Source organism: Bos indicus, chromosome 1 (genome assembly GCF_029378745.1).
Source record: "Bos indicus isolate NIAB-ARS_2022 breed Sahiwal x Tharparkar chromosome 1, NIAB-ARS_B.indTharparkar_mat_pri_1.0, whole genome shotgun sequence".
Lineage (NCBI taxonomy): Eukaryota > Metazoa > Chordata > Mammalia > Artiodactyla > Bovidae > Bos > Bos indicus.
This window is the reverse complement of record NC_091760.1, coordinates 138,238,140-138,263,846: the sequence shown is the minus strand read 5'-3', so window position 1 is coordinate 138,263,846 and position 25,707 is coordinate 138,238,140. Positions and strand designations below refer to the sequence as shown.

At 40.4% G+C, this 25,707-nt stretch overlaps 1 protein-coding gene and 1 pseudogene across 4 annotated transcripts in view; both read right to left on the bottom strand.

Moving 5' to 3' along the window:
- Positions 1–25,707, bottom strand: part of CPNE4 (copine 4) — a 686,364-nt gene that overhangs the window by 464,534 nt on the left and 196,123 nt on the right. The window lies entirely within an intron of this gene.
- Positions 19,607–24,710, bottom strand: LOC109560349 (activity-dependent neuroprotector homeobox protein-like; annotated as a pseudogene).

Genomic DNA, 25,707 nt, shown 5'->3' with positions numbered 1-25,707 from the left:
TGAAGCAGTGAGGGGTCCAAGCTCCATATCAGGTTATGCAAGCCAAGGGTCATTTACCATGTATAAGAGTGCCCAGAACATTTAGCTTTAAAAGGAAGCAGGGCACTCCTCTGGGAGAGACAGAGGGCTGAAGAAAATAGCGACTCTGCACTCAAAGGGTACATTCAAAATCTGGCATAATCCAGTCCCTAGCACAAAGGCAGTAGTTGGAAAGGACCCTGAGTCAGACATACCTGCTGATCTTGGAGAGCCTCCCAGAAAGGCAAAAGTCAACTGGGACTGCTCCTGGGGACATAGAGTAGCAGACATTTTGGCGAGTTCATTCTACCATGACACTATGCTGACACACATCATTTTGGAGTGCTTCCTCCCAGCCTATTAAAGCCAGAGGCTTACCTGCCCACCAGTTGGCAAGCATCAGTGCCAGCCCATAGGGCTGCTTAGCCAGCAGTGCAGTGATGCATCCCCACTCAGTAGTGGACTGGCACCAACCTGGGAGTCCAGAGACAAGCAGCCAGCCTTGCAGAGACCCAGCAATGAATGACCCAAAGCAGGCTGACAACTAACACATGAGGCAGCTCCTGGAAGTCAACCAGGCCAATGCCAGCTCTGCTCACCAATACACCCACAGTAATCAGGTATGTCACAACAGAAGAGCCTGTGCAGTGCCCTTAGAGGGCACTCTGAGTGCATGCAGATCATGTGATCAGAGGGCAGTGTTGCTGGGCCCCAGAGGACTTCTCCTACATAAGGCCACTTCTCTGAGCTTGGGAAACATAACAGACCTATTTATACATAGGGGGGAAAAACACAGATAAATTAGGTAAAATGAGGAGACAGAGGAATATGTTCCAAATGAGGAAACAGGCAAAACTCCAGGAGAAGAACTTAATGAAGAGAAGATAAGCAATCTTCCCGTAAAGATTTCAGGGAAATGGTCATAGAAGTTCAATAAACTCAGGAGAAGAACGAATAAACACAGTAAGAAGTTTAAGAAGGAGTTAAGAAAATATAAAGAAGAAACAAACAGTATTGAAGAATACAATAATGGAAATAAAAACTAGAGTGAGATGTATGGAAAGAGTAACATAAAAACTTACATTACCATATGTAAAATAAATAGCCAATGGGAATTTGGTGTATGTCTCAGTAAACTCAAACAGGGGATCCGTATCAACCTAGAGAGGTGGGATGGGCAGGGAGATGGGAGGGAGGTTCAAGAGGGAGGGGACATATGTATACCTATGGCTGATTCATGTTGAGGTTTGACAGAAAACAACAAACTTCTGTAAAGGAATTATCCTTCCATTAAAAATAAATTAATTTTTAAAATTACACTGCTGCTGCTGCTGCTGCTAAGTTGCTTTAGTCGTGTCTGACTCGACTAATATTTGCTATTTTAATTTCAGTGTCTCTTGATGTGGACCTCTTTGGTCCACATTTAAAAATAGATAATTTTTAAAGTGGCAAGAGAAAAGCACCCAATTACATACAAGAAAACTCCCATAAAGCTATCACATGAGTTTTCAGTAGAAACTTTGCAGGCTAGAAGGGCATGGCATGATATCTTCAAAATAATGAAAGGAAAAAAGCATACAACTGAGAATAGTCTACCCAGCAAGGTTATTTTTCAGATTTGAAGGAGCTATCAAGAGCTTTACAGAAAAGTAAAAAGAAAAAGGGTTAAGCAACATTAAATAGGCTTTACAATAATTGTTAAAGGAATTTCTCTTAGCAGAGAAAGTCAGGATTAGAAATACGAAAATTATGAAAAAAAAAAAAAACCTCACTGGTAAAGGCAAATAAGCAGTAAAGGTGGTGGATCAATCACTTATAAAGCTGCTGCTGCTGCTGCTCCTGCTAGGTCGCTTCAGTCATGACTGACTCTGTGAGACCCCAGAGACGGAAGCCCACCAGGCTCCCCCGTCCCTGGGATTCTCTAGGCAAGAACACTGGAGTGGGTTGCCATTTCCTTCTCCAATGCATTTAAGTGAAAAGTGAAAGTGAAGTTGCTCAGTCGTGCCCGACTCGTAGTGACCCCAGGGACTGCAGCCCACCAGGCTCCTCCATCCATGGGATTTTCCAAGCAAGAGTACTGGAGTGAGTTGCCATTGCCTTCTCCAGTAGGAAGATTAAAAGATAATAGTAGTAAAACACCTATATCCACAGTAAGTAGTTAAGGGACATACAAAACAAAAAGATAAATAATATGACCAAAAACATTAAATACAGGTGAGGGGAGTAAATATATATGGTTGTTAAAATGCATTTGAACTAAAGAGACTATCAATTTAAAGTAATCATGTATATATACACACATAATGTTATATATAAACCTCATGGTAACTGCAAACCAAATACCATTAATAGACACACACAAAAAAGAGAATGAAATCCAAAGATAGCACTAAAGATAGGCAGAAAATCATGGAAATAGAGGAAAACAAGGAGAGAGGAGGAAAAAAAGAAAGAAAAAACCACAAAACAACCTGAAAACAACAAAACTTAAAATAAGTATATACTTATCAATAATTAGTTTAAATATAAATGGACTGAATGCTCCAATTAAAAATTCAAATTGGAAAAGAAGAAATAAAACTATCACTGTTGGCAAAAAAGAAAAAACAGAGATTAGTGAATGGGCTAAAAAAAAAAACAACAACACATATATATATGCCATCAACAACAGACCCACTTCAGATCTAGAGATATAAACAGACTGAAAGTGAGGGAATGGAAAAAGATATTATTATGATATTAAGAAGACGTGGCAAGAATACACAGAAGAATGGTACCAAAAAGATCTTCATGACCCAGATAATCAGGATGGTGTGACCACTTACCTAGAGCCAGACATCCTGGAATGTGAAGTCAAGTGGGCCTTAGGAAGCATCACCATGAACAAAGCTAGTGGAGGTGATGGAATTCCAGTTGAGTTATTTCAAATCCTGGAAGATGACGCTGTGAAAGTGGTGCCCTCAATATGCCAGAAAATTTGGAAAACTCAGCAGTGGCCACAGGACTGGAAAAGGTCAGTTTTCATTCCAATCCCAAAGAAAGGCAATGCCAAAGAATGCTCAAACTACCACACAATTGCACTCATCTCACACGCTAGTAGTGTTTAAAATTCTCCAAGCCAGGCTTCAGTAATACGTGAACCGTGAACTTCCTGATGTTCAAGCTGGTTTTAGAAAAGGCAGAGGTACTAGAGATCAAATTGCCAACATCTGATGGATCATCAAAAAAGCAAAAGAGTTCCAGAAAAACATATATTTCTGCTCTATTTCTATGCCAAAGCCTTTGACTGTGTGGATCACAACAAACTGTGGAAAATTCTGAATGAGATGGGAATACCAGACCACCTGACCTGCCTTTTGAGAAATCTGTATGCAGGTCAGGAAGCAACAGTTAGAACTGGACATGGAAAACCTGACTGGTTCCAAATAGGAAAAGGAGTATGTCAAGCCTGTATACTGTCACCCTGCTTTTCTAACTTATATGCAGAGTACATCATGAGAAACACTGGGCTGGAGGAAGCACAAGCTGGAATCAAGATTGCCGGAAGAAATATCAATAACCTTAGATACGCAGGTGACACCACCCTTATTGCAGAAACTGAAGAAGGACTAAAGAGCCTCTTGATGAAAGTGAAAGAGGAGAGTGAAAAAACTGGCTTAAAGCTCAACATTCAGAAAACTAAGATCATGGCATCTGGTCCCATCCCTTCATGGCAGACAGATGGGGAAACAGTGGAAATACAGGCTGACTTTATTTTTCTGGGCTTTAAAATCACTGTAGATGGCAATTGCAGCAATGAAATTAAAAGACACTTACTCCTTGGAAGGAAAATTATAACCAACCTAGATAGCATATTATAAAGCAGAGACATTACTTTGCCAACAAAGGTTCATCTAGTCAAGGCTATGACAAGGTTTTTCCAGTGGTCATGTATGGATGTGAGAGTTGGACTATAAAGAAAGGTGAGCACCAAAGAATTGATGCTTTTGAACTGTGGTGTTTGAGAAGACTCTTGAGAGTCCCTTGGACTGCAAGGAAATCCTACCAGTCCATCCTAAAAGAGATCAGTCCTGGGTGTTCATTGGAAGGACTGATGTTGAGGCTGAAACTCCAATACTTTCACCACCTGATGCAAAGAACTGACTCATTGTAAAAGACCCTGATGCTAGGAAATATTGAGGGCCAGAGGAGAAGCGTACAATGGAGGATGAGATGGTTGGATGGCCTCATCGACTCGATGGACACGGGTTTGAGTGGACTCTGGGAGTTGGTGATGGACAGGGAGGCCTGGCGTGCTGCGGTTTATCGGGTTGCAAATAGTCAGACACGACTGAGAGACTGAACTGAACTGAACTGAACTGACAAAACTAGATGACTTTAACACTCCATTTACATCAATGGACAAATATGCAGACATAAATTAAAAAAGAAAACACTGGCCAAATAAGATACTTTTTAAATTAAGTACAGTTATTAATATTTAATATTTAGAGAACATTCATCTACAAACAGCAGAATATATGTTCTTTTCAAGTGCATATGGAATATTCACCAGGATAGATCACATGTAGGGCACAAGACAAGTCTCAATAAAATTAAGAAGACTGAAATCATCTCAAACATCTTTTCTGACCTCAACACTATGATGCTGGAAGTAAACTATTAGAAAAATAAACAGCCAAACCCACAAACACATGGAGGCTAAAAACTATACTACTAAATAACCAATGATCACTGATGATATCAAAGAGCAAAGCAAAAAATACACTGAAACAAATGAAAATGGAAATATAATGATCTAAAAATCTATGGAGTTTGGAAAACAAGTTCTAAGAGGGAATTTTATAGTGACACACACCTAAGGCAGATAATAAGAAAAATCTCAACAATCTAATCTTATACCTAAAGGAACTTGGAAGAAGAAAAACAGACAAAACTCAAAGTAGAAAGTAAAGTGAAAGTGAAAGTTGCCCAGTTGTGTCCAACTCTTTGCGATCCCATGGACTATTTAGTCCATGGAATTCTCCAGGCCAGAATACTGGAGTGGGTAGACATTCTGTTCTCCAGGGGATCTTCCCAAATCAGAGATGGAACCCAGGTCTCCCACACTGTATGAGGATTCTTTACCAGCTGAGCCACATAAGAAATCAGTAAATATTAGAGTAGAAATAAATGAAACAGACAAAAAAAAAAAAAAAACAATAAAAAATCAATGAAACTAAACTTCTTTTTTGAAAAGATTAAAAAAAAAAAAAAGATAAACCTTTAACCAGACTCATCAGGAAAAAGGGCCCAAATAAATACAATCAGAAATGAAAGAGGAGTTACATCTGGCACCACAGAAACACAAATGATCATAAAGGTCGTTGTTGTTGTTGCTGTTCAGTCACCCTGTTGTGTCTAACTCTTTGCAACCCCATGGATTGCAGTGCACCAGGCCTTCCTGTCCCTCACCATTTCCCAGAGTTTGCCCAAGTTCATGTTCATTGCATCGGTGATGCCATCCAGCCATCTCATTCTCTGACACCCTCTTCTCCTTCTGCCATCAATCTTTCCCAGCATCAGGGACTTATCCAATGAGTCATCTGTGCACATCAGACGACCAAAATACTGGAGCTTCAGCTTCAGCATCAGTTCAACCAGTGAATATTCAGGGTTGATCTCCCCCAAGACTGACTGGTTTGAGTTCCTTGCTGTCCAAAGGACTTTCAAGAGTCTTCTCCAGCACCACAGTTCATAAGCATCAATTCTTTGGCACTCTGCCTTCTTTATGGTCCAGCTCTCACATATAAATATGACCACTAGGAACACCATAGCCTAACTATACAGACCTCTGTCAGCAGGGTAACGTCTCTGCTTTCCAACACACTGTCTAGGTTTGTCATTGTTTTCCTGCCAATAAACAACTTTCTTCTGATTTCAAGGCTGCAGTTACCATCTGTGGTGATTCTGGAGCCTGGAAAGAGGAAATCTGTCACTACTTCCACCTTTTCCCCATCTTGAACCAACCAATTATTCCATATTGGGTTCTAACTGTTGCTTCTTGACCCACATACAGGTTTCTCAGGAGACAGATAAGATGGTCAGGCATTCCCATCTCTTTAATAGCTTTCCACAGTTTGTTAGGATCCACACAGTCAAAGTTATCAACATAATCCATGAAACAGAGATAGATATTTTTCTGAAATCCCCTTGCTTTCTCTACAATCCAGTGAATGTTGGCAATTTGCTTTCTAATTTCTCTTCCTTTTCTCAACACAGCTCAGGCATCTGAAAGTTCTTGGTTCACATAATGCTGAAGTCTCTCATGCAAGATTTTAAGCATGGCCTTACTAACATGGGAGATGAGGGCAACTGCCTGATTGTTAGCACATTCTTTGGTACTACCCCTCTTGGGTACTGGGATGAGGATTGAACTTCTCCAGTCCTGTGTCCACTGCAAGGTCTTCCAGATTTGCTTACATAATGAATGCAAAACCTTGATGGCATCCTCCTTTAGGGATTTGAATAGTTCTGCAGAAATTTCATCGCATCCACTAGCTTTATTAACAGCAGTGCTGCTTAGGTTTCACTTGACTTCATACTCCGGAATGTCTGGCTCTGGGCGACTAACCACACCATCATAGAAATCCAGTTCATTAAGATCTTTTTAAAAAATAGTTCTTCTGTGTATTCCTTCCATCTCTTCTTGATCTCTTCAGCATCTACTAGGTCTCTACCATTTTTTATCCTATATTGTGTCCATCTTTGGGCAGAATGCTCCCTTGATGTTTCCAATTTTCCTGAAGAGATCTCTTGTCTTTCCCCTTTTACTGTTTTATTCTATTATTAAGCACTGTTCATTGAAGGTCTTCTTGTCTTATCTAGCTACTTTTTGGAATTCTGCATTTAATTGGATGCATTTATCCCTCTCTCCCTTGCTTTTTGCTTCACTTCATTCTTCTGCTATTTGTAAAGCCTTGTCAGAAAACCCTTTGCCTTACTGCTACTCTTTTTCTTTTTCTTTTTTTAAATTTTATTTTATTTTTAAACTTTACAATATTGTATTAGTTTTGCCAAATATCAAAATGAATCCATCACAGGTATACATGTGTTCCCCATCCTGAACCCTCCTCCCTCCTCCCTCCCCATACCATCCCTCTGGGTCATCCCAGTGCACCAGCCCCAAGCATCCAGTATCGTGCATCGAACCTGGACTGGTGACTCGTTTCATACATGATATTATACATGTTTCAATGCCATTCTCCCAAATCTTCCCACCCTCTCCCTCTCCCACAGAGTCCATAAGCCTGTTCTATACATCAGTGTCTCTTTTGCTGTCTCATACACAGGGTTATTGTTACCATCTTTCTAAATTCCATATATATGCATTAGTATACTGTATTGGTGTTTTTCCTTTTGGCTTACTTCACTCTGTATAATAGGCTCCAGTTTCATCCACCTCATTAGAACTGATTCAAATGTATTCTTTTTAATGGCTGAGTAATACTCCATTGTGTATATGTACCACAGCTTTCTTATCCATTCATCTGCTCATGGGCATCTAGGTTGCTTCCATGTCCTGGCTATTATAAACAGTGCTGCAATGAACATTGGGGTACACGTGTCTCTTTCCCTTCTGATTTCCTCAGTGTGTATGCCCAGCAGTGGGATTGCTGGATCATAAGGCAGTTCTATTTCCAGTTTTTGAAGGAATCTCCACACTGTTCTCCATAGTGGCTGTACTAGTTTGCATTCCCACCAAGAGTGTAAGAGGGTTCCCTTTTCTCCACACCCTCTCCAGCATTTATTATTTGTAGACTTTTGGATCGCAGCCATTCTGACTGGTGTGAAATGGTACCTCATAGCCTGCTATTCTTTTTCTTTGGGATGATTTTGTTCACCACATCCTGTACAATATTACAGACCTCTGTCCATAGTTCTTCAGGCAAATGGTTAAGATCTAGTCCCTTGAATCCATTCGTTATCTCTACTGTGAATTCATAAGGATTTAAGTCATACCTGGCTGGCCTATTGTTTTCCTTGTTTTCTTTAGTTTATGTCTGAATTTTGCTATGAGAAGCTGATGATCTAAGCCATAGTCAGCTCAAGGTCTGGTCTTGTTTTTGCTGACTGTATACAGCTTCTCCATATTTGGCTACAAAGAATGTCATCAATTTGATTTTGGTATTGACCATTTGGTGATGTCCATGTATAAAGCTGTCTCTTGTGTTGTTGAAAAAGGGTATTTGCTATGAATAATGCATTCTCTTGGCAGAATTCAGTCAACATTTACCCTTCTTCATTGTTCATTTGTTAAGAGATTACTATAAACAATTATACACTGATGAAGCAGATAACCAGAGAAAATGGATATATTCCTCAGTTCAGTTCAGTTGCTCAGTCATGTCCAACTCTTTGTGACCCCATGAACTGCAGCATGCCAGGCTTCCCTGTTGATCAACAACTTCCAAAGTTTGCTCAAATTCATGTCCATTGGGTTGACAATGCCATCCAACCATCTCATCCATTATAGTCTCCTTCTCCTCCTGCCTTCAATCTTTCCCAGCATCAGTATCTTTTTCAATGAGTCAGTACTTCGCATCAGGTGGCCAAAGTATTGGAGCTTCAGCTTAAACACCAGTCCTTCCAATGAATCTTCAGGACTGATTTCTTTTAGGATAGACTGGTTTGATCTCCTTGCAGTCCAAGGGACTCACAAGAGTCTTCTCCAACACCACAGTTCAAAAGCATCAATTCTTCAGCACTCAGCTCTCTTTATAGTCCAACTCTCACATCCATACATGACCACTGGAAAAACCATTGCTTTGTCTAGATGGACCTTTGTCAGCAAAGTAATGTCTCTGCTTTTTAATATAGTTTCTAGGTTTTTTCATAACTTTTCTCCCAAGGAACAAGTGTCTTTTAATTTCATGGCTGCAGTCAACATCTGCAGTGATTCTGGAGTTGAAGAAAATAGTCTGTCACTGTTCCCATTTTTCCTCCATCTATTTCCCATGAAGTGATGGGACCTGATGCCATGATCTTCGTTTTCTGAATGTTAAGCTTTAAGCCAACTTTTTCACTCTCCTCTTCCACTTTCATCAACAGGCTTTTTAGTTCCTCTTCACTTTCTGCCATAAGGGTGGTGTCATCTGCATATCTGAGGTTATTAATATTTCTCCCGGCAATCTTGATTCCAGCTTGTGCTTCTTCCAGCCCAGTGTTTCTCATGATGTACTCTGCATATAAGTTAAATAAGCAGGGTGACAATATACAGCCTTGACGTACTCCTTTTCCTATTTGGAACCAGTCTGTTGTCCCATGTCCAGTTCTAACTGTTGCTTCCTGACCTGCATACAAATTTCTCAAGAGGCAGATCAGGTGGTCTGGTATTCCCATCTCTTTCAGAATCTTCCACAGTTTATTGTGATCTACACAGTCAAAGGCTTTGGCATAGTCAATAAAGCAGAAGTAGATGTTTTTCTAGAACTCTCTTGCTTTTTCCATGATCCATCGGATGTTGGCAATTTGATCTCTGGTTCCTCTGCCTTTTCTAAAACCAGCTTGAACATCTGGAAGTTCATGGTTCACGTACTGCTGAAGCCTGGCTTGGAGAATTTTGAGCATTACTTTACTAGCATCAGAAACCTACATTTGCTGTCCAGGGATGGTTTTGTGTGCTAGAAATATATTTCAAGTTGTTTTTCTAGATATCTTCAAGACTTCAAATCTCTTTTAATCCCTCTTTAGGCTTTTGAGACTACCATAACTGCATCTCATTAGCCAAAATTCTCAGTCATCTTTGACTTTCTTACTATCTACATCAATATAGATTAAAGCCCTCCTGATTCCTCTACTCAAACTTCTGAAATCCATCACACCCTCTCTGTACCTACAGTCCCTGTCTTAGTTTAGACTCCCATCACTTATTGCCTGGATAAGCTAACAAAGAGCCCTTGCTGGTTTGCCTATCTCTGATTCTTCCTACTTAATCTACCTTTCACATGACCAGTAGTTGGTCTTTCATCAGTCCTCAGTTCAGTTCAGTTCAGTTCAGTTCAGTCGCTCAGTCGTGTCCAACTCTGCAACCCCATGAATCACAGCACGCCAGGCCTCCCTGTCCATCACCAACTCCCAGAGTTCATCCAAACTCATGTGAATTGAGTCAGCGATGCAATCCAGCCATCTCATCCTCTATCGCCCCCTTCTCCTCCTGCCCCCAATCCCTCCCAGCATCAGGGTCTTTTCCAATGAGTCAGCTCTTTGCATGAGGTAGCCAAAGTATTGGAGTTTCAGCTTTAGCATCAGTCCTTCCAATGAACATCCAGGACTAGTCTCCTTTAGGATGGATTGGCTGGATCTCCTTGTAGTTCAAGGGACTTGCAAGAGTCTTCTCCGGCACCACAGTTCAAAAGCATCAATTCTTCGTCACTCAGCTTTCTTCTCAGTCCTCAAATTATCATAAAACCTTAACTCTTACAAATACCAATGAATTCTCAAAGACTTATATAATGTCTTCCACTATCAAGTTTCAAATCACCTGACTCCCCACCTGCCAGAAAATTGCCGGGAGCCGGCATATTGCATATTGAGTGCATATTGCATATTGCATATTGAGTGCAGCACTTTCCACAGCATCATCTTTCAGGATCTGGAATAGCTCAACTGGAATTCTATCACTGCCAGTAGCCAGTGTGAAGAACTCCGCCCATGACAAAGGTCATGAGGAAGGAGGCTTGGCATACGCAAAGGCGGGATCGAGCTTCAGGAGTCCCCCTGGAAATTCTCGAGCATATACCCCCAAAACCAGAGTCTGCCTACTTTCTGCTTTGAGCTTTCACCTACACCTCTGACTTTACGGGGGGCTGTCCCCCACTACCTCTCTGAAAAAAGAGTTAGCTTACAGCTCCAGTTAATAATTCCTGGGTGTGACAGTGTTTAACCTACAAACTCCTTTGGAAATCCTCTAGCCTGCCTGAATAGGTTTTTCCGGCCACATGTGATTGTTCAGAGCCTCCCAACTGTGAGAGGCAGGAGATGTTCTAAACTGTCTAAACACAGATTCTTTTGAGTAGTTAAAAGATTGATTAGAAATTGTATTGGTGAAGGGATTTTCACTTGTTGGGCCAATGTTTGCTGCTAAGTCTCCATATCCCTTACCTGCTGTGTCCCTGGCAGTGTATTGATTAATATAATTGGTGTAAGTAGTAGCTTTAATGTTTGTAACCTGGGACCCTTGAATTAATTCTTTTTCTTGTTATAGCCCACCACACCTTTGCGCTGTAGGAATGCAACTTTATCTAATGCTTTTGGAGGGTGGCTCCTGACCAATCACCTTTAGAGAAAAATAAGTTTTCTGAAGAAAAGGTCTTAAAATGTTAACAGGCCTCCGGGCCAGAAGATGATGCAAATCACCTAAGCTTTTGCATATGATAAGTTTGCAGGAAGAAAGCCTGGTTTGCTGCAAGACTCTACCCCTTCCCCCATTATCCTCTATGCATAACTTAAGGTATAAAAACTACTTTGAAAAATACCTTGTCCACCGAAACTTGGTCTCACCATGTCGTTCTTTCTCTTACCTTCTGGCTGAATTATTCAGCCTCTTTTCTCCACTGAATTTCCTCACTGAGCTATCCTTATTTCAGCCTCTTTTCTCCACTGAATTTCCTCACTGAGCTATCCTTATTTCAGCCTCTTTTCTTCACTGAATTTTACTGAGCTATCCTCATTCTATTACTCTTTATATCCTTAATTAACATTTAATTAAGCAAGTGTTTCCTGATCTTCGCCTACGCCGTCTCTCCTTCGAATATCCTGGATCAGCCGGGGCTGGTCCCCGGCAGAAAATCATTTGTCTATTTTAATCATGCCATGCCCTTTCAAGCCATGTGTCTTTTACGGATACTCTTCCCTTTTTGATGCCCTTTACCTCCTAATTTATATGGTAAAACTTTCACATCCTTCAAGGCCCCCTCGAAGTGCATGAATGGAGGAGCTACGGAGAAAGATTGGCCAAAGAGGCCTTCTGATTACCAGCTACAAGAGGCTCAAAAAAAGACTTTGATAGGGCTATAACTCCAGTGGCTGAGGCAGTCTGTGTCTCTGCACACTTGGCATCATCAGGGTCCCCACAAGCCGAGCAGTGCCACCTTCATGCTCAACTCTCACTGGAGCAGAGCTGCCACAGACAAAAAAAGTCTTCCATCTATGTGTGCAGGGTCACTTCAGTCATGTCGGGACTCTCTGTCACCCTGTAAACTATGGCTTGCCAGGCTTCTCTGTCAGGGATGGGAGTTCTCCAGACAAGAATACTGGAGTGTATTGGCCAATATTGGCTGCCATACCCTTCTAGAGCACTATATTTCCTCCTGTCCTAGCCACCAACTCTGCTGAGTACCTGGTGCTGCCACAACACCTGAGACCCAAGCACCTGCACCACTTCCACACCTGGCCCTCACAGGGGTAGACTCAAGTCCTCCAGGGCAGCCTCAGGAGCAATCCCCAGAGGATGACCCACATGCAGAGGTGGAAATAAAACCACAATTGAAATCCAGGGGCAGTGTGGCTAAGGAAAAAGACCAAAAACCTTCCCACCAGCTGTACAAGCTGCAGATTAAATTCACATGATCAACTAGGCAGACTCTGTCTATGGAATATATAAAGGGACACTGAGAGCTCCCACAAAAGAAAACACACTAGTTCTGATAGCTGTGGATATTGGAGGCAAGAACATACAGGAGTAGAAACAGATTAGCATCTTAGTTGCCCCCACAGCAGGTCCAGAGACCAGTGCAGTGTTGGAAGGCACCCTAGAGGGGTGAGGTGGACTCTGACTCCTAGCGAGGGTAAGGACTCTGACAGCGGTGACTCAAGAAAAACATTTATTATTCGTATGTTTTGACTTGTTCTGTAGATTATTTTGGGTTTTTTAATTTCTTTTATTTTTCCCCCTCTGTTGTAGTTGTTGATTTTATTGGCACTGCTACTGTTGTGCTTTTCTTTTTTCCTCAGTCAGATTTCTTATTGCGGTTATAAACTCCCACCTCTACATTGGGCTTTTGCAGTTCTGTGGAGTTTTCCTTTTTCTCTCTCTCTTTTTAAAATTTTAACTTTTAATATTTTAAACCTATTATTATTTTTTCTGTATTTATTCCTTTGTTTGCTTTTCCTACTGTTCTTTTCCCCTTGCAGTTAATCTTTAATGTATATAAATCTTCTTTATCTACCTCTATTTAACTTTGCATATCTATTCTTTCTTTCTTTACTTTCTCTACTTTCCTGTCAACATATTTGTTAGTTTATTTTCATTGCTTTAATGAAATTGCCCATTTCCGTCCCCAATTGCCATCTTGCTTTAGTTTTGTTTTCCACTTTGTGCTTTAGTTAGGTTTGTTCTGATAGATATAATTTTTGGTTTCCTTTGTTCAACAGGTTAATCTACAGTACTTTATTTTTGTTGGACTGTTTTGATTTTGCTTATGGGTGTATATGTATATGTATATATTCAGTCACACTTTTTATTGTTCTTATAAACTTCTGCCTCTACATTGGGTTTTGCAGTTCTGTGGAGTTTTCCTTTTAATAAAACTAAAAGCTAAAAGCTCTTAATAAAAATGAAACTAAAACCTGGTTCTTTGAGAAGATACATTCGACAAACTTCTAGTGAGACTCCTCAAGAAAAAAGAACCAAATAACAAAATTAGAAATGGAGGGAGGTGGGAGGGGGGTTCAGGATGGGCTACACGTGTATACCCGTAGCGGATTCATGTTGATGTATGGCAAAACCAATACAATACTGTTAAGTAATTAGCCTCCAATTAAAATAAATAAATATAAATTTTTAAAAATGTACATAAATTAAAAAAAAAAAGAAATGAAAAATGAGAGGTTACAAGAGAAAATGAATATGAAGGATTATAAGAGACTATTATGAACAACTATATGGCAATAAAATGGATAACCTGGAAGAAATGGACAGATTCTTAGAGAAGTTCAATTTTCCAAGACTGAGCCAGGAAGAAATAGAAGCTATAAACAACCCAATTACAAGCACTGAAATTGAAGCTGTGATCAAAAATCTCCCAAAAAGAAAAGTCCAGGACCAGATGGCTTCACAGGAGAATTCTATCAAACATTTAGACAACAGCTAATGCCTATCCTTCTAAAACTTTTAAAAAATTGCAGAAGAAGGAACACTTCCAAACTGATTCTATGAGGCCACTATCACCCTGAAACCAAAACCAGACAAAGACAACACAAAAAAAGAAAACTACAGGCCAATATCACTGACGAACATAGATGCAAAAATCCTCAACAAAATTTTAGGAACCAGAATTCAGCAACACATCAAAAAGCTCATATACCATGATCAAGTCAGGTTTATTCCAGGATGCAAGGATTCTTCAATATATGCAAGTCAACCAATGTGATATACCATATTCACAAATTGAAAGGTAAAAACCATATAATCATCTCAATAGATGCAGAAAAAGCCTTTGAAAAAATTCAGCACCCATTTATGATGAAAGCTCTTCAAATAATGAGCATACAAGGAACCTACCTCAACATAGTAAAGGCCATATATGATAAGATTACAGCAAACATTATTCTCAGTGGTGAATAAATGAAAGCATTCCCCCTAAGATAGGGAACAAGACAAGGGTGTCCACTTTCACCACTATTATTCAATATAGTTTTGGAAGTCCTAGCTACAGTAATCAGAGAATAAAAACAAATAAAAGAAATCCAGATCAGAAAAGAAATAAAGCTCTCACTGTTTGCAGATAACATGATACTTTACATAGGAAATCCTAAAGATAGTAGCAGAAAATTACTAGAGCTAATCAGTGAATTTAGCAAAGTTGCAGGACACAAAGTCAACACACAGAAATCACTTGCATTTCTATATACTAACAATGAAAAATCAGAATGAAAAATTAAGGAATCAATTCCATTACCATTCAAAAAAAAAAAATTTAATATCCAGGACTCTCCTTTGTCTCCTTACCTAAGGAGACAAAAGAACTGTACACAGAAAATTATGACACTAATGAAAGAAATCAAAGATGACATAAACTGATGGAGAGATATTCCATGTTCCTGGGTAGGAAGAATCAATATCATGAAAATGACTACACTATCAAATGCAATCTACAGATTCAATGCAATCCCTATCAAATTACCAATGGCATTTTTCACAGCACTAGAACCAAAAATTTCACAATTCATATGGAAACACAAAAGACCCCGAATAGCCAAAGCAGTCTTGAGAAAGAAGAAAGGAGCTGGAAGAATCAACCTTCCTGACTTCAGATTATACTACAAAGCTACAGTCATGAAGATAGTATGGTGTTGGCACAAAAACAGAAATATAGACCAATGGAACAAGATAGAAAGCCCAGAAATAAACCTATGCACCTATGGGTATCTTATTTTTAACAAAGGAGGCAAGAATATACAATGGGGCAAAGACAGCCTCTTCAATAAATGGTGCTGGGAAAAAATGGACAGCTACATTAAAAGAATGAAATTAGAACACTTCCTAACACCATACACAAAGATAAACTCAAAATGGACTAAAGACCTAAATGTAAGACCAGAAACTATAAAACCTTTAGAGGAAAACATAGGCAGAACACTTGACGAGATAAATCGATCCTGTATAACCCACCTCCTAGATTAATGGAAATAAAAACAAAAGTAAACAAGTGGGACTTGATTAAACTTAAAAGCTTTTACACAGCAAAGGAAACTACAAACAAGGTGAAAAGACAACCCTCAAAATGGGAGAAAATAGTAGCAAATGAAACAATGGACAGAGGATTAATTTACAAAATATACAAGCAGCTCATACAACTCGATACCGGAAAAACAAAGAACCCAATCAAAAAGTGGGGGAAAGACCTAAACAGACATTTCTTCAAAGAAGACATACAGATGACTAACAAACATATGAAAAGATGCTCAACATTGCTCATTATTTGAGAAATGCAAATGAAAACTACAGTGAGATATCACCTCAGACTGGTCAGAATGGCCATCATCAAAAAGTCTACAAACAATAAATGCTGGAGAGGGTATGGAGAAAAGGGAACACTCGTGCACTGTTGGTGAAAATGTAAATTGATAAAGCCAGTATGGCATACTGTATGGAGATTCCTTAAAAAGCTAGGAATAAAACCATCATATGACCCAGCAATCCCACTCTTAGGCATATACCCCAAGGAAACCAAAATTGAAAAAGACACATGTATTCCATTGTTAACTGCAGCACTATTTACAATAGTGGTGAACATACAATAGCTAGAACATGGAAGCAATCTAGATGCCCATCGACAGATGAATGGATAAAGAAATCGTGGTACATATACACAACGGAATATTACTCAGCCATAAAAAGGAACAACTTTGAGTCAATTCTAATGAGGTGGATGAACCTAGAACCTATTATACACAGTGAAGTAAGTCAGAAAGAGAAAGATAAATATCATATTCTAATGCATATATATGAAATCTAGGAAAATGGTACTGAAGAATTTATTCATAGGGCAGCAGTGGAGAAACAGACATAGAGAATAGATTTATGGACATGGGGAGAGGGAAGCAGGGGGTTAGATGTATGGAAAGAGTAACATGGAAACTTACATTGCCATATGTAAAATAGCCAGCCAATGGGAGTTTGCTATATGGCTCAAAAAACTCAAATAGGGGCTCTGTATCAACCTAGGGGGGTGAGATGGGGAAGGAGATGGGAGGGAGGCTCAAAAGGGAGGGGATATATGTATGCCTATGGCTGGTTCATGTTGTGTTTTGACAGAAAACAACAAAATTCTGTAAAGCAATTATCCTTTGATAAAAATATTAATTAATTTTTAAAAATCCACATTCAAAGGAGAAACAAGTGACATGTAATAAGATTGGATAACATGGTATCATACAGTAATTGTTGTTTTGTAAAGTGACCGTTTCCCACTTAGCAAAACAAAATTATATGAATTAATTAAGTTTGCCAAAGTAGATTAGGGGAAGAGTGGCACCCAGGTCCTGACACAGCAGAAAACAAATTTCTGGGATAAAGAATCAAAGTCATCTTCAATGAGAGAGAGCAAAGAAAAGAATACAAAGAAAAGGGCAAAATGAGAACAAGATACTACTAAACATTAAAACAAAACATCAAGCATAAAACATGAAGCACAGATACCTCAGCAACTAGTCAGCAACATTCAGGAATTCAGGTGAGAATTGAGAGAGGCGGCTGGTGCCACTGGGAGAGAGGGAAGAGTCTGCTGCCTATGTTCATACAAGAAGCTAAAAGTCACATTCTGAGACAGAAATAGGTTTTCCTGATGCTAGGAAAGAGATGGGGAAAGTGCTGTGACACTCAGGAAGAACTGACATCCCCACAGCCCTTGGGGAATGGCTGCTGGTGGAGTGGGTAAGAAAAGCTGTAAGGACAAAAAGCATTGGGAGCTGATAAATTGAGAATCCTTGAATTCAGAATGTAGAAATCAAAGCATAAGCAAAACATCAAACAAATTTCTAGAAGCGAAAAAAAATGGACCCCCATAGTGTAGTCACGGGGGGGGGGGGGGGGTTGCAAAATAAACTCTGCCACTAAGAAACAAAAGGACAAGGAGACAATGTTAAATGAGCTACTCTGAATTTTAACTCCAGTCCCAGGGAAAGCCTGGAACTGAGATGGCCTGAAGAGGTCCTCTTAGCCAGTCTCAGAAAATTCTAGCAACTTCCCTTGACAGTTTAATCAACCCTCATTTCACAGCTAATTGTCATTTTGGGAAGGTAGGGGTGTACATTGGATAAAATATTTAATATTCTTCAAAAGATCTTGAATTTTAATTTTCGCTCTACCCCTAACTGGCTCTGTAACCTTGGAAAAATAACATCCCCTCTCTGGACTTCATTTCTTCATTTGCAAAATGAAAGCGAAACACCATCCATCTCCCAGTTCCTCCATCCTTTATGTAGATGGGTAATGAACAATAGGTCTTCCTTGGGGGCTCAGTGGTAAAACCTGCAATGCAGGAGATGCAGAAGACATGGGTTCAATCCCTGAGTCAGGAACATCCTCTTGAGGAGGGCATGGTAACCTACTCCAGTATTCTTGCCTGGAGAACCCCACAGATAGAGGAGCCTGTCGGACTACAGTCCATAGGGTTGCAAACACTCGGACACAACTGAAGTGACAGAGCAGCACGCAATGAACAGTATTTTCCTTATAATAATGCTTGGAAGGAAAGTTATGACCAAACCAGACAGCATACTAAAAAGCAGAGACATTACTTTGTCTACAAAGGTCCGTCTAGTCAAGGCTATGGTTTTTCCAGTAGTCATGTATAGATGTGAGAGTTGGACTATAAAGAAAGCTGAGTGCCGAAGAATTGATGCTTTTGAACTGTGGGGTTGGAGAAGACTCTTGAGAGTCCCTTGCACTGCAAGGAGATCCAACCAGTCCATCCTAAAGGAAATCAGTCCTGGGTGTTCATTGGAAGGACTGATGTTGAAGCTGAAACTCCAATATTTTGGCCACCTGATGTGAAGAACTGCGTCATTTGAAAAGACCCTGATGTTGGGAAAGATTGAAGGCAGGAGGAGAAAGGGACAACAGAGGAGATGGTTAGATGGCATCACCGACTCAATGGACATGAGTTTGGGTGGACTCCGGGAGTTGGTGATGGACAGGGAGGCCTGGCGTGCTGCAGTTCATGGGGTTGCAAAGAGTCGGACATTATTGAGTGACTGAACTGAACTGAACTGAATGTTTCAAAAACAAATCTCAACAATCACCCTTTAGAATAAAACTTTATCTAGCAATTGTCCTTTTAAGAAGGCAATTCTTTTAACTTCTATTTAGTTTTCTGAATTCCCACCCATAAGAATACTGCTACTAGTATCTTAAAAACAAAATCTGTCAAGGATACAGGATTTAAGTTTATGAAATGCATTTGTATCACTTAATCTCTACAATATTAAGGTGAGGAGTGGTGGAAAAGGCTTTTAATTGTCCCCCATATCCATTCTTTTGTCTTCAGAGGACTCAGCTCCTGGTTTTTGTTGTAACCTATGACCACATCTGAAATGATAATGCCTTTCCCAATCTCCTCACACAGCTAGGTGTGATACTTGTCTAACTTCTGGCAAAAGCAGTGTTATGATTTCCAAAACACATCCTTTAAAATTGGTGGCCATGAATTTCTTTCCCCCATCTCCTTCCTGTTGGCTGAGATGCAGACCAGTTGGTAGAAGTCAAGCAACAACTTGGACCAAAGTAGACACTCCAGGTGAAATATGGCAAAGCAACAGGATAAAATGCCTTGATTCCAAATGACCCCATGAATTTACTTTAGCAGACTCTGGATAATATGTGAGCAAAATAAACTTGTGTTTTGCATAAATAACTAATACTTTTGTTTCCCTTGCAGCCCAAATAATTCCTAACTTATACAAATATAGGAATTAACAGCTTTATTTTACAAATTTAATAAGTTGCTAAAAGTTTCAAGAGAGCTAACATATGAATATAGGACAATTTTTTTTTAAGCACAATACAGCAATTTATTTAGATGTTTAAAATGAATACAAAGGGAAATAAAGATCACAAAATTATACAAAATTGTACAAAGGGAAATAAAGATCACACTACTACAACAGTGTGTCAATATATTAGATGGTATAAATGAATACTCCAGGATGGTGTTTAACAAAAATAAAACTAAATATCCAAAAAGCAGCACTCATTGGTCTGCTGCTTCAACACAACACATTTCCACACAGATCTAAAAGGTGTCAAAATTAGTAGCTGCAAAGTCAATACTTGCATGTTACATTTAGCTTAAAAGATTTCAGAAAACATCTTAAATACCAGTTTTTGTTTTTATCAGCTGTAATGTCAAGTGTATTCAGAACAAGAAAAATTATATAATACAAGAGAGTCCAGATATATGTCTTATGTGGCTGGTCTCTGTCACGAGATTGTACAAGGTTGCGTGCAAAAACTAAGTCTGTCCCTAAGTCCACACTAGTGTAGTTTCAGGCTTTTGCTAGGTCAACCAGATACAATGCTTATTACATGGCAAGAACAACACTAAAAAAAGACATGAATCTGTGATGGGTATACCATAACAATATCATAAGCCTCACTTGAATAGGTCTAAAAGACTGTAATATACGTTTCAACTATTCAGAATCAATACATGAAAAAAAAATTGATTTCCCCAAACTCTACTATACACATTGGACTGGTAGCTTGTGTGTTGGCCCTACACTACCATTTTAATCAGGAGAACATTTCTCAAGGACATCCAACCAGACATTGTTTAACAGAGGGAAAGAAATGTGGAGAAGGCAGATAAAACAAACCTATGCTTTTTCTCGTGTGCATTTATGAGCCACCAGCTTATTGGTTTTTCACATTTAGTTACTGTGTCTGTCACAGAACATTCTAAAGCAATATCAGCCAATCATGTGTCATAGACTTAGAAATAACCACTGGGACTGGAGTGACCACATGTTCCCACAGCCTGATGACCCAGCACTCAAAAGGCAGTACCAGTTAGAACATAGCTTTGCAGTCAAAACTGAAAGGAGAACAGAGTTCCAGGATGCAGCATTTGTCACCAATGCCAGAAAACCTGGCCCTTAAGCCTGTTGGCTGCTCAGCTTAACTCCCATCAAGCTGCCATGCATCAGCTCAGCTATTCCATCAGTCATGTTGTCAAACTGCTCCCCATCCTCACCGTCAATTGTGCTATTCTGCCACTCAATCTGTGGGGTGGAGAAGTGCTCATCATTTTCAGTTGCATTCTTCCACTGTGACTGGTCCTTGGACCAAAACCCTTCAACTTTTCCATAGGAACTATTATTCCATTTCATCTGCTCTCTGTCACCCTGCATAGGAGCCTTTTTTTTGTCAGCTGGCTTACTGTTCCTTGCGTCTTCACTTTGGGAAGACTCATTGGACCAGGTTCCTGTTTTCATGTCATATGTGTTGTCTTCAAAGTCTGACACTTGTTGGGAACCAGGGCCACTCTAAGATGGAGAAGCACCATCTTTCCACTCAACAACATCATCTTGGCCAACCTCACTATCAGAGGCATCATGCATTAGTTTGGTTGGTTCTTCAGTAAAATGAATAGTTTCATATTTTGAACGATCCTCCTCCTTTTGGTCTAGCTTCTCAGATCCTAAAGTATCTTCAGAAATTACCTTCAGTATGTGTTCATCTAGGTTATCACTAGGGCTTTTAGACTCAACTTTGAAAACAGGTTTAAAAGAACAATCACTTCCATTGGATTTTTTTCCAAATTTTCAAAACTGTCTGAGGAACTGTCATCTTCCTTCCCAAGACTGAGCTTTTTGTCTGCTGTTTTACTAGCACTGACTGTGGAATCCTTCTTATCATGATTTTCAAATAGCCACTCAACATCAAAATTCATCTCATACTTAACTTTTTTTTCAATTCTTTCATGTTGAAGCCCAGTAACATACCAGGCTTGTACTTTTCACAGTCTCAGACACACTTCTTCCTCTTGTTACTAAAATGGAAAGCGATATCACTCTTCCACCACCATAAGCTGGCCGCCAGCTTCTCAATTTCTCTCCTGGTGGGACAAGGTGTTTGTTGAAATATTTTGTTAGGAAGATTTTCCTGGCTTCATAGGAATCATATTCAAGACCCTTAGGGTCTAAAGCTAAAACAGGCTCCTCAGGCTCTCTTTAAAGAAGCTGGATGAACAGCTATCTTCATCTAATTTTCACTTCTTCAGCAAAGGAAATTCCATTTGCTCATAAGTGCACATAACAGGTGCCAGGCCTGGTGACTGGTTAAGCATTTGTCTTGTCTTGGGAATTCTGGGTCTTTCCAACACCCTTGCAGTGAACCAGATGCAGAGTGACAGTCAAGGTGTCATGTTGCTGGTATACACACCAAGCCAGTGGATGCACTTGTAGGTGAGCTTTTTCTCCACTGGACAAACCGTCTGAATAAATTGGTGCCTCTCTCATAAGTGATGTGCAAGTGCAAATATGGGTCCTTTTAGGACTGAAAAGTGAAGAGGGCAAAGGGTTTTCCCAACATGTTTTTTATAGGGCACTAAAGCTTGAGGTGAACTTTTAACAGGGATATCTGCCTTTTCCTGCACTTTTGGCTATGGCTTTGGAGGGATGGGTGGGTTATTTGGGGGCATGGTAAGCAATAGATCATGTCATCCAGTCCCATCACTTCATGGCAAATAGATGGGGAAACAATGGAAACAGTGTCAGACTTTATTCTTCTGGGCTCCAAAATCACTGCAGATGGTGATTGCAGCCATGAAATTAAAAGACACTTACTCCTTGGAAGGAAAGTTATGATTAACCTAGATAGCATATTCAAAAGCAGAGACATTACTTTGCCAACAAAGGTTCGTCTAGTTAAGGCTATGGTTTTTCCTGTGGTCATGTATGGATGTGAGGGTTGGACTGTGAAGAAGGCTGAGCGCCAAAGAATTGATGCTTTTGAACTGTGGCATTGGAGAAGACTCTTGAGAGTCCCTTGGACTGCAAGGAGATCCAACCAGTCCTTTCTGAAGGAGATCAGTTCTGGGTGTTGATTGGAAGGACTGATCCTGAAGCTGAAACTCCAATATTACAGCCACCTCATGCGAAGAGTTGACTCATTGGAAAAGACTCTGATGCTGGGAGGGATTGGGGGGCAGGAGGAGAAGGGGACGACAGAGGATGAGATAGCTGGATGGCATCACTGACTCGATGGATGTGAGTCTGAGTGAACTCCAGGAGTTGGTGATGGACAGGGAGGCCTGGCGTGCTGCGATTCATGGGGTCACAAAGAGTCAGACATGACTGAGCGACTGACCTGAACTGAAGCAACAGATTCAGTGGGAGCATCCCTCAGGTTATACGTGGTTACAAGGAGATAGATGTTAGTATGACTACCCTGCTGCAATGCCAAATCAAAACTCAGAGTAGAATCTGTTTTAGATCCCATCTCTTCATTAACGTGAACCATCCACATGTGTGTCACCATCTTTTCCATACCATTGAAGGTTGACCAGCAATATGGACATGACAGACCATGAGTTAACATATGGTTGAGCAGTGTCTGTGGGCAAATAGTGATTACAGTAGAGGCATTTGATAGTCAAATTGTGTATTTTCATAATGTAGTTGGCTACTGCTGGGATTTTCAGCTTTATGTTCTTTTCCGAAGTGCACACTATATACATTGTCAGGAAAAAGCTCATTACAGATCGTACATATTTTCCACTTGAGTTGAGGAAGTATTGGGTGGTGGAGGGCCAGTAACAGCTGCAGTCAGCTTGGAGCTGGACTGACCTAATACTCTGGATGCCTGTGACTAGGAGAGGAAAGGAGACTTTAACTGGCCTGAAGAGAGAGACGGGCATTTGGAGACTGTTGTGAGTATGTTGCTGGTGCCTGGATCCTCTGTTTTGACCCAAGACAGTAAGATCTTCCATTTCCACTTGGAAGTAACTGCTTAACAGACCGAGACTACTGAGGGATGGAAACAGATGTCTTGCCACCTAGCCCCAGTCTCATTGACTGACCAACACATGGCCCTGGCCTACAGATTTAACTCCATAGTTTTCCTGCTCCAGGTGAACACTGGACATCATGTTGACACCTATTGAATTTAAGTTAGGCTCTGGTATGGAGTTGATTTACCATCTGCTGTGATGGCAAAGACCTGACTTTTCCGGAAGCGAGGGAACCAATTCTTGATTGGAGTCCCATGCCCTTCTTCTCTTGAGGTTTGGGAGCAATTAGCATCAAGGGTTTGGATCTGGGAACCACCAAACTTGTATGGCCAATCATGACAGTGATCTGATAAGCCTGTGTGTTCGTGGTCTTCAATGACATGTTGTACCAAAGCTCCTCAAGACTTTGGCATAAAAAGGCATCGCTTGCAGTGAATACTACTTTCTTTCCTGGCATTTGTGTCTAAAGGGATTGAACCACTGAATGATTTTTCTTCTGCCCTTGCTATGTAAAGTGCTACCACATGCTGAAAATGTTTCCTGTAGATGTGCTTCCTAACTACTTCTTAAAGAGGATCTCGGTACAGCTTGCTCTCCACTGACAACCTGCTTAGGTTTAAGGCCATCATTTTTGCTTTTATTTTTGAATGTGCTGAGGCTACCTGCTGCGCTGGTATTTGGAGCATGGAATATTTTAATGTGTTTTCAAAGTCGTTTCGTCTGCATTGAATGTACAGTAGGGGCAACTAAGGAGAATCCTATTTTCAAAGTCTTCACTATGGACATTCCAGAAATGACTTTTGTAGGCAGAGAAAGACTTTAAAGAAAATGGGCAAGCACTGCAGCAAAAAGGTTTTGTCCAACAATCCTGTTTTTTTGTAAGCAAAGGGTCTCATAGCCTTACATCCTCCCATGTAGTGTTTTTCAAATAAAAGTCTTTAGGTTCAAACTGTTTAAAGTCTTCTAAGTGTTCTTCACAGTATTCCAACCCAATGTCACTAAGTATTTTTTTTCAGTTTTCCGGGCATTTCTTAAAATGCCAGGATTGCTGACAGGAAGTTGCAACATAGTTTCGGTGTGAATTGACAATGTGGTCCAAAGAGCAAGGTAGGAACGGAGTCCAGATGCTCAAAATGGTAGTACAGGGCATAACCACTAAGCCACCTATCAGTTCTGCTGCTGCTGCTAAGTCACGTTAGTCGTGTCCGACTCTGTGCGACCCCATAGACGGCAGCCCACCAGGCTCCCCCCTCCCTGGGATTCTCCAGGCAAGAACACTGGAGTGGTTTGCCATTTCCTTCTCCAATGCATGAAAGTGAAAAGTGAAAGTGAAGTCACTCAGTCCTGTCTGACTCTTAGTGACCCCATGGACTGCAGCCCCCCAGGCTCCTCCGTCCATGGGATTTTCCAGGCAAGAGTACTGGAGCGGGGTGCCATTGCCTTCTCAGACCTATCAGTTCAGTTCAGTTCAGTTCAATTGCTCAGTCGTGTCCGACTTTTTGTGACCCCATAGACTACAGCACGTCAGTCACCTGTCCATCACCAATTCCTGGAGTTTACTCAAACTCATGTCCATTGAGTTTGTGATGTCATCCTCTGTCGTCCCCTTTTCCTCTTCCTTCAATCTTTCCCAGCATTAGGGTCTTTAAAAATGAGTCAGCTTTTTGCATCAGATGGCCAAAGTATTGGGGTTTCAGCTTCAACATCAGTCCTTCTGATGAACATTCAGGACTGATTTCCTTTAGGATGAACTGGTTGGATCTCCTTGTAGTCCAAGGACTCTCAAGAGTCTTCTCCAACACCATAGTTCAAAAGCATCAATTCTTCGGTGCTCAGCTTTCTTTATAGCCCAGCTCTCACATCTATACATGACCACTGGAAAAAACATAGCCTTGGCTAGACGGACCTTTGTTGGTGAAGCAATGTCTCTGTTTCTTAATATGCTGTCTAGTTGGTCATAACTTTTCTTCCAAGGAGTAAGCATCTTTTTATTTCATGGCTGCAGTCGCCATCTACAGTGATTTTGGAGCCCCCAAAAATAAAGTCTCTATTTCCACTGTTTCTCCATCTGCTTGCCATGATATGATGGGACTAGATGCCACGATCTTAATTTTTTGAATGTTGAGCTTTAAGGCCAACTTTTTCACTCTCCTCTTTCATGTTCATCAAGAGGCTCTTTAGTTCTTCTTCACTT